General features: G+C 43.2%; 1 long non-coding RNA gene across 1 annotated transcript; it reads left to right on the top strand.

Moving 5' to 3' along the window:
- Nucleotides 1–242: 242 nt before the first annotated feature.
- Nucleotides 243–1,647, top strand: LOC129150438 (uncharacterized). The gene is made up of 3 exons (XR_008557186.1): nucleotides 243–299; nucleotides 1,423–1,528; nucleotides 1,630–1,647. It is a non-coding gene; the product is annotated as an uncharacterized LOC129150438 (long non-coding RNA).
- Nucleotides 1,648–3,800: the final 2,153 nt, after the last annotated feature.

Genomic DNA, 3,800 nt, shown 5'->3' with positions numbered 1-3,800 from the left:
TATAGTTCTGGAGGTTAGAAGTTGGAAGTCGGGTTGTCCTGAAGGTTCTAGGGGAGAATCGATTCCATGCCAATTTCTTGGCTCTTGGTGTTGCTGGCAGTCCTTGGTGTTCCTTGTAGACGCATCACTCCAATCTCTGCCTCCATTGTCTTGGGCGTTTTCCCTGTCTGTGTCCAAATTTCCCTCTCCTTATAGGGACACCCATCATATTGGATTAAGGGCCCACCCTAATCCAGTATGATCTCATTTTAACTAATTATATCGGCAAAGACCCTATTTCCAAATGAGGTCCTATACAGGTATGGGGTTAGGACATGGATTTATTTTGGCGGCGGGCAGGGGCTCTTCTCCCTGATTGTCCCATAGCGATCCTTCTAGTTTTTCAGACTTAGCTGTCACCACCTCAGAGGGTTCTTCTTTGATGGTCAATCCAGAGGAGACACCAGTCAACAATATCAACTTATTCTATTTAAAACTTCTTATAACGATCAGTATCTGAACTTTTTTCTTGTTTATTTGCCTATTTTCTGTCTGTCCCCGAAACAGCAGGAATCTGGTCTGTTTTGTTCAACATCCTGGCCTCAGCTGCTGGCATAGTGCCTGGTACAGAGTAACACATAAATGCTCCAAATAGTTGTAGGATGAATGAGCTTGGGTTCCAGATCCACAGGCTAGTCAATAGAGGGTCATCCTTCTCCCTTCCTTCTGAGTGGGACTCGAAGCACTTACTGGTGTCAAAGAAGTCAGTCTTAGCTCTACCTTCCCACCTTCTGCAAGTTTGCTTTGGCCACAAAAGCTGATTGACTGTGGCTCTAGGAGGAAGCATTCTGTACTTCCAGAATTTCACCTGATGGAAAAGAAATGTAGAAGATGAGGAATAGTTCAAGGTATTAGATTGCTGTGAATAGAGTGACATTCTCGGCATAGGCTTCAAGATCAATTAAAAGTTAATTTGGAGTTTTAAGTTTGACTGGCTTCTTCCCACAAGGGTTGGAGTTAGTGGGGCCACTAATCTACAGGCTTCCTGGTTCTTGCGCAGCTGGTTGCTCTTTGGTAACAGCCTTGGTCGCACAGGTTGCCAAGTCCGCAGGATGACTGTTGGTCGAGCCGCTAAATATAAGCTCTGAACTCCACCGTGGCACCTGTGCTCTACCTGCTCTGTTCAAAGATAAACACAAGATGAGGTACAGACTCAATTTTAACTGCTTAATAAATGTTGAAGCAGTATCATAGTAAACCATTTACTAAAAATGTCAAATATTGACTGAAGCTCAGGTAAATATTACTTAAATTAGGGCAGTCATAGGAACTGAATAAAACAGATGGTGATTAGAGGAAGATTGAAAAGTACACAAGAAGAAATACAATAAACCCCCCAACCCGAGAATGGACATCTACTAATTTTTAAAAATATACTTTTAGAGGCTGAGTTTCATTCCTGGCTTCCTTTCCCAGAAGGAGGCTGTCAGGAAGGCTCAAGTGGACAGATGGATTTCCTTTCAAAATCCTCTCGATTGCATTCGATACGGTAAATATGTTTAGTACTTGCATGTTGATAAAATTAGATGACATTTGTTATATACGTCTAGGGGCCCCTTAATAAAAACGTTGTTTCCTTATTCAAAGTAGGTATTTGGAGGAGTTTAGTACTGGGACTGTTTAAAGAAATCACTCCGCTGAACTACAAGTTGACAGTAAATTGGAAAATCAAATTGACTGCTGCTGTCATTGAAGCTGGCTGAACTCTCAGAATTTTGTTTGTCTGGAGATTTCACGAATTATGTCCACACTTGGCATAGCATTGTAAACACAATCGGCATTCAAGAGCACGTGTTTAATGAATAAATGGTTTCTCTATGCATTCTCTGTTGATCTCTGACATGTGGAATCATGCCATATTTTAAGATTACCATTTTTATAAGTCATTTCCATAGAAATTCTTCTGTCTCAAACCACTGCTTTTAAGTCATACTACCTACTTATCATTCTCTAGACACCCATGCACTCCTGCCCTCTATCCCTTTGCTAATGCCGGGTCCTCTTCCTAGAATCCTCTCCTTTCTCTTCACCCTGCCCTTATCCACTTTTTAAGAAGGTAGGTCAAGCCCAAGAGTATATGAAACCCTCCCCTGCACATGGTGATTTGTGCTTTTGGTTAGGGGTTCCAAGGTTAAAGTCTCTCTCTGTGGCTTCTTGGTACCCATGGCCTTTGCAGCCCTGATAGTGATTTTATGTTTCAGCTGCTTTAGAGGATGAAGCCCTATGGCCTTGAGGTGACCTTCCTGTGGCCCCAAAAGTGATTTCATATGTACTTAAATAAAATGAGGTGTTAACATCTTAATTTTATTTATAAAAATTAATCAGTATGACTTGATAGGACATAAGAGTATAACAGTTAAGAATGTGGTTGTCAGAGCTAGATAGCCCAGGTCCAGATCCCTGGCCTGCCTCTTACTAGATGTGCAACCTCAGGGAAAAATTTTTTAAAAAATATATATTTTATTGATTTTTTACGGAGAGGAAGGGAGAGGGATACAGTTAGAAACATCGATGAGAGAGAAACATGGATCAGCTGCCTCCTGCGCACCCCCTACTGGGGATGTGCCCATAACCAAGGTACATGCCCTTGACCGGAATTGAACCTGGGACCCTTAAGTCCGCAGGCCGAAGCTCTATCCACTGAGCCAAACCGGTTTCGGCAACCTCAGGGAAAATTTCTTGACCCCTCAGTGCCTCAGTGCCCCCATCTATGCAATGGAGATATTAATAGCCCTAACCTCATAACATTGTGACAGTTAAGAGACTGAGTGCACATATGGCTTGTTCTCTCTCTGTCTGCTATGTGAGGATGTCTAGAAGCCAGGAAGCAGGTTCTCACCATGCACTGAATCTGCTGCCTCCTTGATCCTGGACTTCATAGTCTCCAGAACTGTGAGAAAAAAGTATGTTGTTTAACACACCCAGCTCATGGTATTTATGTTGTAACAGCCTGAATGGGCTAAGTTAAAAGGCTTCCCAGAGGAAGTTCTTGAGCCAAGCCCTAAGAATAAGGAGGGCCCGACCAGAGTGGCTCAATTTGTTGGTTGAGCTTTGTCTTGTGCACTGAAAGGTTACCGAAGGCAACCAGTCTCTCTCTCTCTCTCTCTCTCTCTCTCTCTCTCTCTCTCTCTCTCTCTCTCTCTCTCTCCCTCCCTCCCTCCCTCCCTCTTCCTGGGGTGAGGATTTAAAAAAAAAATTAAAAACATTAAGCCAACTTTGGCAAAGTGTGTGTGTGTGTGTGTGTGTGTGTGTGTGTGTGTGTGTGTGTATGTGTGAATCCTCACTCGAGGATATTTTTCCATTGATCTTTAAGAGTGAAAGGGAGGGGAAGAGACAGAGAAAGATCAATATGAGAAAGACACATTGATTGGTTGCCTCCTGCATGAGCACCCTGACCAGGGCTAGGGATCAAGCCTGAGACTGAGGTATGTGCCCTTGACAGGAATTGAATCCAGGATCCTTCAGTCCGCAGGCCGATGCTATATCCACTGACCCAAACTGGCTAGGGCGCAAAATGTTTTTAAAAATAAATAAGAAGGCAGTGACAGGCAGATGGTGGGGAAGAACAGAGGTCCAATCTTAGGAAACTGCAAGCATTTCAGTCTGGGTAAAGGGTAGAGAGAAGAATGGTCAGAGGTGAAGCTAAGAAGGGACCATGTAGCAAGGCCTGGTGGGTCTGACAAAGACCTTTGTGCTTTGTCTTATATTTATTGGGACTTACTGAAAAAGCTCTGAAGTGGTAAAAAGCAAAACAAAACACA

The sequence above is a fragment of the Eptesicus fuscus genome, chromosome 10 (genome assembly GCF_027574615.1).
Source record: "Eptesicus fuscus isolate TK198812 chromosome 10, DD_ASM_mEF_20220401, whole genome shotgun sequence".
Classification (NCBI taxonomy): Eukaryota; Metazoa; Chordata; class Mammalia; order Chiroptera; family Vespertilionidae; genus Eptesicus; species Eptesicus fuscus.
The sequence above is the reverse complement of the archived record's forward strand: the minus strand, read 5'-3'. Positions and strand labels throughout refer to the sequence as shown.